This window comes from Anser anser, assembly GCF_964211835.1.
Source record: "Anser anser genome assembly, chromosome: 2".
Classification (NCBI taxonomy): Eukaryota; Metazoa; Chordata; class Aves; order Anseriformes; family Anatidae; genus Anser; species Anser anser.
The window spans coordinates 156,581,191-156,598,462 of NC_139721.1; positions in this window are offsets into that span (position 1 = coordinate 156,581,191).

Sequence of the window (17,272 nt, forward strand, 5' to 3'; positions counted from 1 at the left end):
CCTGCCTCACGTGGCCGGGAGGGATCCTGCTGCAACAAGCCCTAGGGCAGGGGGCCAGCAGCCCCTAAACCCCTGGCAAGTCTACACCTGGCTTCTGCACCGCAAAGCCATAAATCAGCTGCCAGCCCCTTGTTCCACCACCCTCCTGACACGGCACAGCTGAGCTTTAAGTGTGAAATGAAATCCAGGTGAGCTGGAGGGCTGCAGACACAACGGTGCGAGCCTCCAGATCCTTAGTGGTGATGAAATAAAGCTCTGGGAGAGCAGCCTTTGCCCTTGATGATTTCCTAAAATTCCTTTCTGCTGGTTCCCATGGTTCTGAACCCCTAAACTGCAGCAGCTCAAATAACTCAGCATGTTCTTGTTGCCCTTGCAATGCTCATCGTGTTTATCTGCTGGAGCTCTGAGAGGTTGTATGAAACACTCTGGTCCGCTAGATACAGAGCATGGGACTGGGCATCAGGAGCCCAGCTGTGGTCTTTCTCCAGCTTCTCCACGCAGCTTTGTTCCTTACCACTCTTCACTGTTTTGCGTCTTCCTCCGTGTTTACGCAGTGCCTAACACAACAGGGCTCGGGGCTCAGCCGAGCCTCTAGGAAGCAGCACCACAATGCAATAAAGACATGCTCCTTTGGAAACTCTACCACCTTCGTGAATCGCTGCGAGCTTGGTTCTGATCCAAGCAACCTTATCCACAAAGTACAGAGAGAACCTGTCATGGTGTGAAATACTGAACTCTGCCTCTATTTGGAGGAAAGCCACAATTTATCAAACAGAACACCACTAGGAGCGGATCCGTCTGCCTACCTAAATCTTCCTTTCTAGCTAATAGCTAGGCTGGGAGTTTTGTCTTATATATATGTTTAATTTTTTTTTTTAAAACCGAGATGATCATTTATTCAAAGCATAATGACTGCAATAGATGGGACTCGTAACAGATTCAGAATTAACATAATGATATTTGATAATAATCATAACATTTCATAATATTGATTGCTGGAGAGAACTGACAGCAAAAGAATGTACCAGCTGTCTGTACGTGTAACATCTCTCAGCTTTTTAAATTTTTGTCTCCCGAAGAAAGGTATAGGTTGTGAACTTTATTTATTAATTAATTTATTAATTTATTTACTTATTTATATATTTGGGTTTGTTCGTTTGTAGAGTGTGGAAAGAATGATGGCAAAAATGCAAATATTAAAGAAGAAATTCCTAAGAAGGAAGAGACCTTAAAATCACGATCAGATATATTTTCTGGCCTCGCTGTCTCCTGTCTGTCCAGGCACCAACTCTCTGAAGAGAAAGACCTGATCCAGACCCTCTTAGATGTGCGTTGGGGTCCCACACGCTCCAGGAACCTGTGCTCAACCTCATGTTGGGTGGTGCCTGTGGCTGTGACATTGTCTTCAAGAAGGGACTGCACCCTAATCCTGAAGCCAAGAGGAGTGGCATAACTTGTGTTAAACCCTCTTATTTTCTCTCTTTCTCCCCCTAGCCTCATGGTGGCTGTGTCCAAGCTGCCTCCCATCCATAGCCAGGAGCAGGAAGCCCTGAGCTGTGCCTGGGGGAGAGCCAGCGAGCACCAGCCAAAAGCCACCCCGGGGTCTGGGCTCCCAGTGCAGCTGCGTGGGTCACTGCAGGGCGCTGCATGAACCCGGGACTTTAATTATGGGCTCACATGGAGCTCACAGTCCAAATTCAGTGATGTATTTAGTCCTTTGCTGGGCAGAACCACTGCGATGGTAGGGTGGCTTTTTCAGTGGCTGGATGTTTTGAACTTCTTCATTTTTACCACGGATCCCTGGAGATGCCAGGCAGGGATTTAAGTTTTCAGGTGCTCTGCAGCTTCTGAAAACCTACGTGTGTCAAGAGGAACATTCAAAATCAGTAGTCATATCAGCTAGCATCGGCTGGAGAACCTGAAGTGTTTCCTGAGACTATGCAAGTTTGAAGAAGAGAAATCAGCCTAGCTCTCTTGAATCTTATTCCAGCTCTTTAATTATAAAATCTTACTGTTGGCGAGCTTCTTTTGACCACTCAAAGGAGAATGAATTGCTAAATTTGTACTGTGGGGAAATTTGTATTGTGGGAAATTATTGCCACTCCTACCACAACTTAGAGGTACAAGTGCTTCTAAGTGCTGAGAAACAGCACACAGGGGCTGCAAGCAGAGATTTACGTGTATCAGAGAGCTCCCTTGAGCTCTCAGACCCCTTTTTCAACACTTACCTATGCATTAAGCTATATGGCAACCCTTGAAATTTTGGGTGTGGAATTAGTTATGCTTATGTAGTGTAACGATGTAGCAACATCTGTGGCTGGCATTTTCTACCCTGCAATGGAGCTTAACACCAATGTGAATCAGGGCAGAGAAGCATTATCTGGGAGAAAGAGGGAGGAGAAAGGAGGGAGAGAGAGTCTGTTGACTTAAGAATCCTCCCAAGGAGCATGGGATAAGAAAATAAGGAGGCTGGTGGAACAGTCAGTCCCTGTTTGGCTGGCTGGCTGCAGACTGAAAAGATCAAATATTTACCGGTGCTCCCAGTGCAGGAGAATTGCTGGATCTCTAGCTGATTGGAAGCAAAGCGATTCTGAGTGCTGTTAAAATAACTTAATGCTTAATGCATAATGCAGTTTTTCAGCCCATACTCTGGCATTCAGCTAGACCCGTGCTGAAAACTGTTTGTCACCATAATAATTTCCTCCTTGGTGGAAGGTGAGCTGGGGAAGAAAATATACATTGGGGTTGGGGAAATGAGTGATTTTGTTAGGAAAAAGATCCCCTGATGTAAATGGAAAAAAATCATAGAATCATAGAACTCTTAGGGTTGGAAAAGCCCTTCAAGATCACCTGGTCCAACCATCCCCCTACCACCAATGCCATGACTAAACCGTGTTCCCAAGCACCACGTCCAACCTCTCCTTGAACACCCCCAGGGATGGTGACGCCACCACCTCCCTGGGCAACCCGTCCCAATGCCCGACTGCTCTTTCTGAGAAGAAAGGAACTTCCCAGAGGAGAGTTCCTGTGTCACTGGCATTGCCATCCCCCTGTAGCAGCAGGCGCTACACAACGGACAGAGCCACCCACCACCCATCCTCTGCCTGGTCCTGCTGCAATTTTCTCAGTGCTGCCATCTTCCTCCTCCACTAAGACTCAGATATAGGCACAGGCAAGCAGCCCACATGAAAATGAATTAGAGGATGCCGGAGAGCCAAATCACTGCTCCAAGCAAGGGCATTTGTTTTAGGGACACCTGGGTGAGGAGATGGCAGCAGTACCGAGGTACCAGCCCTGTGAGCTGTGACCCGTGCATAATGCAGGAGATGTGACATGTCTGCAGATCTTCTTGCTAACAAACAGAGAAGCAAGAGGAAGTAATAAAAGGCACACCCTGAATTTCAGAAATGCTAAGATCCTCCTGTTTAATGACTTCAGCTGGATTTGCAAATGTTCGGCACCTCTACAGCATCAAGCTTTGCTTCTTGGTGTGATGGATACAAAACCAGCAGGACTGCATCTAGCATTAAGGGTGAAAGGAGAATGAAGTTCAAAAGACACATGTGCTTTAGCTTGGTGTTCTCTGGCCTTATAAAGCCTTGGTGAAATCCTGAATCTTTCACCTAATGTTGATTCGTCCTTGCTCTAGGAAAACATCCTCTTATTGCAGTGCCTGAGTTGCCAGAGGAAATTCTTAAGGATTTGTCTGATAATGAAAAGATGATCGGAATGGCTCTGTAAAAAGCCTAAAATGGTGAGAAAGTAGCAGCAGAGTGGTTTGAGAATAATACATTCGCTTCTCTGTGTGTATAGCTCCACTGCATCTTTTGTGTAAATTCTCAGCATTCCTGGAAAAGAAGAATATCAACCAAAGGTGGCATTTCCAGGAAACTCTTTGAAAAGAATCATCCTCATATTCATTCACTGGAGACTGCCAATATACTGGTGTGCGAAATTGTAAAGCCTTTTGAGAAAGCAATTGAATTAAAGTTTACAGTTGTTGATCTGTGAGATAGGGAATTTTCCCAAACATATTGTGCTATAATCCCCACCTCCTCTTTTTCCCGTTAGTTCAAAAGTTGCTGCTAAAGTTGGTAATTTTAAGTGCTTGATAAAATTGATGATTTTAAAGTAATTAGTCTGCCCTACATAATTTCTATTAGAAACTAGAGTTGAATTTTTTCCTAAACACAAGAAATGGAAAATGTTGGGCAGAAATTCTTAAAATGTTAATCAGTGATCATATACCAACGTCTAATGCAGTGATTTTTTTTCAGGTGCTGAAAGGTGTGAAGTAGTGTATTAAACATTTTCTCTGGTTACTTCTTTGTGGATCCAGTAATCCAATAACTGACTTGGTGGTGGTAGAATATAAAAATGGAGGGTTTATAAATCAGAACGAGAAGGGTTTTCTTCTCTGCAGCAAATTGCTCCACGCTTAAATTCCTATAGTAGATCATCAAGTCAGGGTCCCTGCTAATGAGCTGCAGCCCACAGTTTTTCATGCAGTGTACTTTTAAGTCCCATGTGTTTCATTTCTCTTGAGGGACTATGCAAGATCCAGGTGAGAAGATGTGGTGCCATTCAGCCTGCATGCAGCTGCAAAGTTCAGCCCTCCAGGAGACACTGATTTATTGAAGAGGATTGAACACATTAGAGATGGTTGGCTGGAGAGGAGAGAATATGTTGAAACCCAGAGGAAAACTCTGGGATCATCCAGGTTCAAAATGGAAACCAGGGCTGGTCTTAGTTAATAACCAGACTATTGGAAAAGTGGCAGGAGAAAAGGTGATTTTTGATCTTGCCAAGCATGTAGACTTGTTGGTAGGATGGCCAGAGTACCTTACATACCCTTGATAAATGTCAGAGAGAAAAATGCACCTGCTGGGCAAAAATTCAGCATATGTGAGATCTGAATGCAGAGTCCTGTCTCCCTCAGCTACAGAAGCAGCCCAGGGTGATTAAGTTTCCAAATCAGATGCCCTAAGGAGATGCCCAGTGAGGAATCGTGAGATTGCTTTCACCCGGAGCTGGTTCCTGGAGAGGATGAATTTACATCATTGCTCTTCCATATGGAGAGGGATGGCTCCCCGGGAGAGGGAGAAGGAAGGCTAAAGCAATGCGGAGTACAGGGAGGTTTAGTGAGCTGCTGTATGCACCCTGGTCTCTGCTTCTCATGCTAAGAAGCAATTGAAATATTAAAGGTAATAAAACATGATTTAGTTCATGCTGTGAACTTCAGTTATTTACTTCAGTTCACGCTTTGCATTTTATCTGCTGGGCCTCAGACTGTCTATGTTGATAAATCACCATGTTCCAAGTACAGAAGGGGGGCAAGAACACTTTATTTTATAACTATTCAATTATGAAAGTAGGGAGGAGGGAAAATGCATGAATCAATAACATTTTTTTCCAGAGTTACCAATATCTCTAGTGTCATCCTTATTTTACCCTTTCTCAGCCAGAGATCCTTATCACCATTTTAAGAACGGGAATAGTGATTTGTACAAGAAGGCAGGAATAAAAATGAGGTTTCTGACTGGTGTTGACTTATTCCACTACCCAAAATATTCGGTATAGTGATTCTTTTCTGGAAGGCTCTTGATTAACTCAGAAGAGGGGAAAATCAGCTGCATTTCCTCCTGATCCCCAAGGCTGAGTGGGAAAAACAAGAGTAGCTAGACAAACCCTTCTTCTTGGGGCCAGCCTGCACAGGATCCTTCTCACCAGCACTGGGGCTTAGGTACTGCACACTAATCCCATGCCAAGATTAAAACCAGCCCCTTCCATCCTGGGGAGCCCCTGGCCCCAAATCCTTCCTGCCCCAAACCCCAAGGTGTGCTCCCCACTTGTAGCATGAGGAGATTGTCAACACACAGTGATGCTCATAGTACACAGTGATGCTCACAGATGAGCTGTTACCACGTCTTTGGGGGCCTACCCTTAAAATGACAAATTGTGACACTAATTGACAGAGGCCCAGATAATTAAATGGAATGTTGAAAGTGAGTTCCTTTTTTTTTCTTGCATTTCTCTCCTTTTACCACCACCAACAAAGGACAAAACGTCAGTCATAACTTCCACTCGTCCAAGCTTTGTCACTTTATCTCTGTTTTAAATGTTATTTGAATGTTAGTTCTTTACATTTGCTTTTCTTTATTTAATAAAAAAGGCAAACCAATCATAATAGGCATAAAACCGTCATGAGAAGGTCATAAAATGCATATTGCTTACTGAAAGAGAGGGGACATCTCCCATTCTATCTGTTAAATAAATACTGAAGGAAGTTTCTCTATCTTGCTAGTGTTTATACGTTTTCAAGTGTACTCAGAGCTGGTATAAAGTGCCAGATTGACAACTCTGCTTGTTGCCAGAACAGTGACAGCATAGACTGCAGGCAGGGTGAGACACCGTCATGTTAATATGTTTCAAGCCTGTGTTGGACCAGACTGGGATGAAAGAAAATATATGGAGTGAAAGATCCAGTGTGTGGCCCATGTAATCTTTTGTCTCTTTAGTCTAACATAGATGGTGGTTGTACGTGCCAGATTACAGGAAAAAAAAATGAAGAAAAGTAAAAAAGCCCGCATTAGAATAATTACTAAGCAAAGACTTGGCCAAGATTTACAAATGCAATGATTTCAGGGTGGTTGGATGCCATAATTTCTGGGTGTGCAAATTGAAATACCTTACAGTTAATTTTCAGAAAGCATGGCACACTCCTCGTCTGTGAAAACCATGCTTCTTAAACAGCATGCCTCTCCCTCCAAACCTAAATAATACTTCTGAGCATCCAATTTACATACAAACAGGACATGAAAAAGCCAATAGCATGTGGCAAGTAGGAAGTTTCTCTCTGTAAATCGTCTTTGGATCCTACCCAACAAAACACTCATTAAAGAGGAAAGAAATCCCTAGACCCACAGGTTTCTAGAAAGTCCTTTTGGAACCTGAACAATTACTAGGTACCTGAAAATATTCCCAGCTCCTGGGTCAGATAGGTAGCTTGGGTGTTTTTCCTGCTGCTCCTAGTTTTGTCAGTACAGGGATTTAAAACTCTCCAGAACCTCATTAGTCCTCACTGATCCAGGTAACAACACTGAGCCAAAAATCAGGTCAAGTCCATTCTGCTGTTGCTGCTGAAGGTTGTACAGCAAAGTATCTGTATACATCTATTTATTGTACATATATTTTTCTATACATTAGAACTACCTGTGGGAACTGGAGAAAGGGAGAATTCCCTTCACCCTTTACTCTCAATTTGGGAAAAAAAAAAAAAAAGAAAAGTAAAACAGAGAGCTTACATGGCTTATGGGGAAAATTATTATTTAGAGGTTAGAGGTTTGATGAGGAAATCTTTTTTGAATACATGCACTGAGGTATACCAATACTTCCACTTTTTAAATCTGCAGGTGGCACATTTAATAGACAAAGTGGTAACATGGTTGGTTTTCACCTTGACTAGGTTCATAGGCCAGAAGAAGTCAGGTCAGTTTTTGGGAGTTCAGTTTCATAAAGAGTTATATTTTGTGGCTGGAGATTCTGTGAGCTGTACAGTTATTGCCTCCAAAAGAGTTGCTACCAGGGCATGAATGTCTCAGTAGAGGTGGGTGTATACACAGCAGATGGAACTGCAAGGGTTGGTGGGCAAAGAGGAGAGCACCTACAAAATGTACAGACACGTCATCAGATATAAACTGAAGAACCTGCAGTACCTAAAGGAGCAGAGAAGAGATATGAGAAGCACTGCATCTTTATCCTCAAAGCTCCATAAGCTCCATAAGCTTCACTTGGATGAATTAGTCTACACTCCTTTGTGCAGGATATGCATGACAGAGCTTTGAACTGAACCCACAGCCTCACATTTAACTCTACTTGTTTAACTTCATACACGTGCTGAAGTTTCCTTCAAAAGCTTAAGAGCTATCCTAGGAACTCATGCACAACAAGTACAGTTCCCTGCTTTTTTAAGTGACCACACCTCTTTCAGAAACTGGTTTCAAGCCATCTTCAACCCACTGGATATTTTGTTTAATTTCATTCCTGGCCAACACTGATGAGCTGCTTTCGAATCAGGAATGCCTCCAGCTTACGCTGAACGATTATATTGCCCTGAGCTGGGACACTATGATCTTCATCATAAAATCTGATTCATTTATGGCCTTTTCTTTTACATATTCTTCTTATTCTTGCTAATGTTAAGCTTATGCATCTGGGAAGCACTCTGGGCTAGGACACTGAACACATTCATGTGGAGTGATGTCTCCTTCCTTCTTTGTGATGGAAGGAGTCGTGAAAACATGCGTGCATGAATGAGCCTGAAAAAACAATCCATTGCTGCTTCAGCTGCAAAGAGGAGCTGTAGACAAAATGCTACCCATCCAAAAGCTGTGAGCTTCAGGGACCCACTAGGCTGCCCATCTTACATAGCACATGCTCTTGGGGAGGGAAAAGTTTTGATGTCTTTCCTGGCACGTACACAGGCAATTCCAGTTCAGATGTTGTGTTCGTACCCACCAGACACTTAGCCAAGTTCCAGTGAGCCAAGGAAATGCTTGGCTGAGCAAAAGAGTTATTTGGGGCTTGAGTCATGGTGGAAATGAACCTCCCTGAACCTTGAGGCCCCAGCCAGGATTGTGAAATCGCTGTGTGTCTGGAGATCTCTCCTCTTCCGTGAATAACAGCTTTGCTCAGTTGACTTTTGGAATCCATCTTTTTTGTCCTAATAATTCTACAACAACATCTTGGGAGAATTTATCTTAATCCACAACATGCTCATGTTTCTGTTTGTCATAATCTAAATTTAGGCTAAGAGAAAGCTACAGTCCACAAAGAGAAAGCTACAAACCATCCCTTCTGAACAAGAGGCTAAGAAGGAGCTTTTACTATTTGCACAAGCTAATGGAGATACATCTCCTAATTCCCTCTTTGCCTCGCAGACTTGAAGCTGCTTCTTTCTTGCTGTTAAAGCTGGTAACTGATAATAAAAGTAGCAATTATTTTTACATTGCAGGATGCCCAGTACAGAGGCTATGCAAGGAGTCTCATTACTAAACAGTATTCAATATTTATTCATGTATGTAAATTCCACTGGTCGAAATCTTGACATATTCACAGCATCGCATATTTCATTCAGTTTATCCTCTGTAATTGTTCCCAACTGCTCAACAGCTCTGAACGATGAGTCCCATTGAGAGCAGGAGGTACAATAAGTGTAGTGGCTGTTGCTTCATAAATAATCTGAGAAGCCTGAGGACTGCAAAAGACCTTGTTGTATTTGAGCTTGGAGCAAAGAGAGCACTCTGAAAAGCTGTTTGGTGGGTTTGACTTTTCCACTCTGTGTTTACATATGTGTTTCATTACTCTGTCTTCTTAAGGCAAAGATGAATGTCACAAAGAGGTATAGTGAACATGGGGTGAAAGAGGTGTGTAAGAGTCATTGCAGTAAATTATAAACTTGATATTGTGACTTTTCTGTTTTTGAGAATTTATGACACAAAACCACATTGTGCAGCTGGTAGGAGCTGATCTCGAAACTTACATGCATATCATATTTTAGGGACAAAAAAATAAAGGGGATATACTCAAGAAAGATTAGAGATTGAAGAGTAATAGGTTAACGTACATTATGGCTTTTGTTTAAAAATTATCTCCTGATTCATTTATCTCTGTCTGGAAGCCATTTTGGCATGACTCTGACTACATTCAGAAGACTGGTTCAATGCAACTTCAAGATCTTGTTAGTTCAGAATCTGAAATAGTGGGCATTGCAACACCCATAATTTTTCCTTAAACCACGCTCACATTGATGGCCCTGGCATTGTTGGAAACACTTGGCAACTAACCCTGAACTGCCTGGCAATTGTGCTGCAGAGCTAGCCGTGCTTTGCAGTAGTGCAGTCAAAGATAAGCCTAAGAAAATGGTGTTCTCACATGTTTTTTGGGTCATATGCTGTTCACTTACTTCTTAGATACATCAGGGGTGAAATTGCCCACTGTGTCCTCACTGCTATGCCCCAGGGTGCTCCCTGCCTCTTAAAGCATCAGCTAGTTCAGCCAAGGGAGAGACCCCTCTGAGAGATCCAAGCATTAATGAGACACAGATTATGCCTTCCACCTTCACACAGAGCAACTTGGAAGACACTACTAAACATGTTGAAAGACAAAATCAAAAGAGTATTTTCACAAGGCCAGTCAATACCAGAACAGGAAAGGAGGAGAACAAAACACCCAAGAGTTTTTTAACATATTTGCAACTTGTTTATTGCTTTAAGCAAGACATGAGCATTGAACTGAAGCCCAGAGAGGAGGTGGAAGAATACTGACATTAATATTACTATGTGTAAATGAGTATGTTTCTGCAGGGAGACTTGCCACAAACAATCACAGACTAAAAACTTGCACTGGGGAACCAAAAAGTGAATGGCTGGAGTCCCAAGCCCAGACAAGTGAAAGGTAATCAGCAGGCTGGATCTTGCATAAGGAAAATAGCGAGGAGTTTTTCATTCCCACTGAAAAACAAACAAACCCAATCTTGGCACAAAACTGATCTTGGCCTTGTTACTACTGCCTAAAGTTTAAGAACTGCATGTTAGTGATTACCATTTCAGCATGGAAGGAGAGAGACTGCTCTGGGCTCTGGCTGAAATTACAGTATCTTGTCTTCATGTACCACCTCTCTGCATCTCCAAGCATGCTGCTTATGTGGCAAGAGGCTGTCGTCGAAACCTTGGCACAGCCACTGCCTGCTACAGACAAGACACGCTTGCTTTGCTGATGTTCATGGTTCTCTGACATTTGTTCTTTTTTTATTGTTTTCTTTGAACTAGGTGATGTTAGACTGAAAGCATATGTTGGCTGTTTGTAAAAAGAAAATCATGACCAACCAGTGCATATAAATTACAGCTGGTCTTGTAACTTCTCATTAGCAAGAGCAAATTGGAGGGGATGTGGTTTGCGCTCGCCCTGACAAGATTCTTGCATTGTGTCTGCCTCCGGAGCAGGCTTCTGAGCTGAAGAGCTTTGTACTTCTGCTCTTCCATGAGGTAACCTGGCCCATCCGTTGGGTTCAGGCTGCGTCACAAGCTTAGCACGAATTACTGTGAGGAGAAGAGCGTATAAATGATTAAAAGGAGCCTTGACCAGATAAGCTGTGAAGGCATTTGACAAAAAAAGTCCATGTCGCTGTCACAGTAATTAACGGTGAAGAGCATTTTGGTGCCATGAATATTGTACTTAAGGAATTATATCAGCATGTTAAAAATGCATCATGAGAGGGCACATTTCATTTGAATTACTTTCAAAAAGGAACAACTAATAGTAAAAAGACATAAAAACTTGCCAGCAAGGAAAAACACCCTTTCTTCATATAGGTTGCTGTAACTAGATTCTTTCAATTATCAGAGATCTGAGGTTGTGCCCAGTTGTTAAATTTAAGCTTATCAAGATTTCAGCAATACTGTTTGGTGTTGCCAACAATGTAATGGGTGTTACAAATGGGCATGCTTGCCAGAAAAAATAAAGCTTTCCAAAAACTGCATGCTGAATCGGTGCTGTTTGGCCACATCATTTATTTGTTGTGCAGCTCTGGCTGTCCAGCCCAATCTTGAGAAGGATTCAGTAGAACTACAAATAAACAGTACTAAAAAGGTGAGAAGGTTGCTTATAAATATTAAAAGGTTTTAATGCAAGGAGGCTCCCTCTGTGCTAGCGAATGCAATGGGCTGGGTCTCCAAGGACAGGCAGCACAGCACAGCTTTCATGTGCGCAGCTAAACGCTTCTGCAACAAAGCAGGCAGGTCTGCTCTCTGCTGCCTCTTGGCCATCCCTGCCTTCATCTGTCCTGGGGAAGGAGTCGCATTTTCATTAAGGGAGAATTTAGAGAACAAGTTAAAAAAAGTCAGGAGTAGTTTATCTGTACCTGAGCCTGCCTTGGGACTGGGACTGGGTGTCTTTCTTCCAGCCCCAGTGCTTTCAGTTCTGTTAGTTTATAGATATAACAGTTCTTGACCTAAGATGTGCTACACTTTTTCTCAGCGTTTTTCAAGTCTTACCTTTAACTCCCTTCTGAAGTGGCTGCAGGAGGTGGTGAAGTAATCCTTGTTAATAACAATCTCTGTATTGTACGTCTGCACCCAGTGTCCCTCGGGATCCAGCCCCAGTACTGGATGTGTACTAGACATGACTATTTTAGCCATTGCTTTTCTATTCAAGCTGTAGGATGCTGCTCTGTTCTTCCTTTCTTTTGATGGCGTCATCTGTCCTATTCTTCTTCCAGCTTTTAGTTTGTTTTGTGTTGAGGAATGTTTCTTGATTCTGACCTGAACAGAGAGGTTACTAATGGAAACCTCGTATCCAAAATGCTGGGAAGTGAGAGGAAAACGCTGCCCAGCTTTGAGAGATGACTTCTGGTTCTTAGGATATGCTATGAAATTGGCCTTTGTTTCTCTGCCTGTAGCAAGGCAGACCACCTTGGACATACAGGGACAGAGACGAGTGCAATCTGTGTATGTAAGACTTCTGGCTTAATTTCCCAATGACCTGTACGTTGAGTAGTGACCTGCATGAGGGTGTACCAGCATTTTGCATCCATGCTGTGAGGCTACTGATCTTTGCAAAGCAGCAGCTGCTCCTGTATAGAGAGGAAGGTGGGAAAAGAGTGTGAGTGGCACCAGGGGACAAAGCTGTCATCTGGGGGCTGAGGTCCCAAAAGAATAAACCTTCCAGATGAGCTTTTTGGGCTTCCCCACTAAGTGTTAGGTGCTAAGTCTGATTAATACAGCTTTCTCTTGCTATGTCTTCAAAACCTTTGGTGTTGACTAAATTCATGAAAAACATGTTTCTTTTACCAACAAATTGATTTGATTTTCTTTGATAAATTATGAGTTACCATAAAAGAAGAAGCACTCTGTGTGCCTGGTGACAACTTCCTTTGAGGTAGAGCATATTAATCTACATACCACATTTCTTTGAAGTCAGAACAAAATCCTGAATCGTGATGTGCGTGCATGAAAGAGAGACAGACGGCAAGCTCAATTCTGCTCGGCTACATCCGTGTAAATCCGGATCAGTGCCAAGGCTGCAACTGAGATCAGGATTGGGCCCAGTATGTAATCTCCAGGCATATCCTATACTCAGTAGGATGCAAGAGACAGGAAAGAAAGAAGTGAAAATTCCCTATTTTAGCTGTATGTCATCTCCCTGGTGAAAGATGCCTTGAAAGTAGGATGATCTTGCACATTAAAGGTAATATTGTGTGTCTGTATAGAATACCTTAAAGGGAAATAGAAGCAGCGAAAGTCCAAGGAAGTGGTTATGATGTAAATATCAGTGTGACACAGGTGAAATAACTCAAAATGCTTTTTTACTGACAAAGCGTCAGCAAGATGTAAAGCCTGTTTCTCCACTCGTACCAGTTTTACAACCACATAACTCACCGGATGGCAACAGAATAATCCTTGATTTGTGCTGGTTCAAGAGGGTCAGGCAGTTACCCAAATTTCTTAGTCCAACCCTCTCATTTCCTTTTGCCATAATCTAACCTCTTCCTTCCCAAGGCGGCCGTGGCTGAAGCCTGTGGGCCCCCTGCTCTGACAGCCTCCGTGCCTGCAGGAAGGTCCTCCTGCATTACATTAGCATCCCCTAGAAAGGAGTCAGACCCCGCGTGTGGTTGTCAGCATCCCATTCACACAAATCTTGGTCAAAAGTGATGTGTATAATGCTGCATATAATGCTGCTGCTCGTGGAAACCTAACTGAAAGAAATATTGCAGTAGAAGGGGGATGTCTCACCTATTGCTCACCGTTCCTCACTTCTCTTGCTTTGTTCCCCTCCCACTGTCACTCTTTTGACCAAAGTATAGACTTCAATATCACCCCTGAACTTGGATATATTATCATTTAATTTTGGATTTTTACTTCCCAGGTGTCTTCCAGCACACGCCTGGGTCAAGAAAAGCTGCTGGATGCGAGGAAGTTAACACGGAGAAGATAATTAGAGCAAGAAAAGCAATCAAAGGCATCTACATTGGATAACATGGGAAAACCACAGAATCAAATACAGTGGTGGTGAAATCATTGGAAAAGACTGCTTTTACTGCTGTCATTGCTGGAGTCTGTGCCACAGCCTGTAATGCTCACAACCACAGAAGCAGCCGATCCACTCTTAGTGAGGGCTCCCCGTGCCCAACCTGGTGAGGTTGTGCTCCAAGATGGATGTAGACCTTTTACCCCCACCTAGCACAAAATCACTGAGGTGCTGAGTCTGGAAGCTGCCTCTGGAGACCCTCTGGTCCAACACCCCTGCTCAGAGCAAGGTCAGCAAGGGCAGGTTGTGCAGGACCTTGCCTAGCTGGGTTTTGAATATCTCCCAAAGAAGGAGATGCCACAAGCTCTCAGCAACCTGTTTCAGTGTTTGACCACCCTTACCATAAATATATATATATATTTAGTTTAAATGAAAATTTCTGTATTTCAGCTCATACCCATTGCCAAGATGCCCTGTCACTGGATAGCACTGGGAGAAGTCTGAGTCCATCTATTTTACATCACCCATCAAATATTTATACACATTGATATGATCCCTCTGAACCTGCCCTTCTCCAGGCTAAATAGTCCCAGCTCTTGCAGCCTCTCCTCTCCACTCCATTCATCATCATTTGGCCATCATCATTCAATGGGCCCACTCCAGTATGTCCACCCTTTTCTTAACTGAGAAGCCCAGAAGTGGACCCAGCCCAACAGACGTGTCTCAGCTGTGCTGGGCAGAGCTTGCCCTGCTGGTGATGCTCCTCCTAAAGCAGCCCAGGAGGCTGTGGGCTTTCTTTGCTGACTTATGTTTGGCTTAGACCCCCAGATTCTTCTTTTCCAAGCTGCTTTCCAGCTGATCAGCCCCCAGCATGTACTGCTGCTTGGGGTTTTCCTCCCCAGGTGCAGGAGCTGGCATTTACCTTTGCTGAACTTCATAAGGTCCCTGTAGGTCCATTTCTTCAGCCTGTTTACATCCCTTTGATGGCAGCACCACTGTCAGCTACTTCTCCCAGCCTCTGTACTTCATCACTTTGTCAATGGGGATGCTATGTGAGTCACTGTCATAAGCCGTGTTAAAATGGTGATAAACAACATCCACCACTGTCCTCTCATCCACCAAACCCTCACCTCATTGCAAAAGGCTATCAGGTTGGTCAGGCACGATTACCTCTTCATAAATCCATGCCGCCTACTCTCAGTCACATTCTTGTCCTTCATACATTTGAAAATGGCTTCCAGGAGGACTTCCTATGGACTTCTGTATGTCCAAACTTTAAATGTTCCCTAACCTCATCCTCCTCTAACAAGGGTGGGTCTCCTTGCGCCATGATTTCCTACTGGTCTCAGGGTCCTGGAATTCCTGGAGGCAAGACTTACCAGTAAAGACAAGATCCTTCAGCACAACATCCAGCAATGAATTACTTTGAATTACTTAGGCATATTACTTATTTTTTTATTTTTTTCTTTTTTCTTTTTTTTTTTTCTTTTTTTTTTCTCCTTTTAAATAATTACAGGAAATGTTGTATAAACTGAGATAAAAGTAGGTAACATGTAGAGGCCAATTTTAAGAAGATACTAATGCAGTTAGATCCTTCCTAGTGTTTGTGTGATTGCCAAATAAATTATTTTCTTACTAGAATTGGAGCCTTTTGACTTATCAAGAATGTTACAACCACTAATGCCACAGTCTAGTCTTGTGCATTTTCCTTACAAGCCTATAAATACTGTAGAGTCTTGCTTATAAATACTGTAAAGTCTTGCCTATAAATACTGGAGTCTTACACAGAAGGCAATTGGGGTCTTCAAATAGTTTCCCTTTACACCTACTTCATTAAAGTATTTGGGGTTCTCCTCAGTGTATGATAGCAAGTGAAGCAACCAGAAAGGCAAAGACGCAATCTGGATGGTGTTGGATCTACTTCAGCAATTATTTTGGTGTGTGGTATATGTAAGAGATCATTTGCATCTGCACCATCTTTGGCTTATTATCTTAAAAAAAAAAAAAAAGATTTTATATATATATATATAGGTAGGTGAAGGGAGGGTGAAAGACAAAAGAATTGGTTTGGGACCTTATCAAAAAATAAAGTAACGCACAATGCATCTTATGAAAGAAGAGGCATACTGTGCCTTTTTTTTCCACTGGCCTACTGCCTAAGGGAAACATTCACTGGCAAATCTAAAACTTGTTCAAAACCCTTTGGAGAAGCAGACTATTATTAAATTATTTATTTTATCTTTGAAGTGTTTCCATTTTTACTCTGTTAAGGATTTCTCTGTAAAAGCCAGGGTGCCTGAGAATATTTGGCCTGTAGTGATCTTAGAAACATAAGCCTCTTTTTTTTTTTTTTTTTTCACTGTCTTTTCTTCTCCCCCATTTTCTCCCCAGTGTGAATGAGGATCTGTCTGATGCAGAAAGCCTGTACCCATTGGGGAAATTTAAGGAGATCTTTAGTAGCCGGAGACAAACAGAGCCTGGTTTGCTCTGTGTTTGCTTAATTATTTTTTTTTAAGAGAAACAAACCTGGCAGAATCCGAAAGGGTGGCAGACATATTCAAATGCTCTCAAGCGCTTATTAAAATGTTATGTAATTAAATGTTAAGATCATGCCTGTAGCAGCATCTTTTGAAATAACTGCGCTAGCTGGGCCTCCTGTAACCAGCACAGGAAAGCAATCCGTTTGCAAGGCCATGAGCCATTGAGGCATATGCCTTGGGGGACCTAATTTAATGGAAGAACTCCCATTGACTTGCGTGGGCTTGGACAGGACCTGAGCAGAGGCCTCCCGTGGCTCCTCAATGTGGTCCTTGCTGGCTGAGCCCTCCATGGGTGCTGGGTGCAGGGAAGGATGCTCTGCTGGAGGCTGGATTTGGGGTGCTGCTGCACCACTTGGAGACACTGGAGCCATCACTGGCTCTGCAGGGGCTCTTACCAGACTGCAGAAAGAGGGGGCACAAATTACTACATGAGCCTGGTACAAAAGTGCCCTGTAAAGCAACATTATGGGACTTTCCTTCCCAATGGCTGCTTCCTAATTGCCATGGGGAGGGTACTCCTGTTCCTGCTGCTTCAGGCTCAAGGAGCAGAAAGGGTCTGAATTTTGGGCTAAATGGTTGTAGAGGTGCAGCCTGAGCACTGCGAGCATCCATGCACCAGCAGCTCCATCCCTCAGTGTGGGATGTCCCATGCCAAGAGCGGGAGTTGGGCGGCTCGTGGAGGTGTTAGGCAGCAAAAAGGAAGAGGT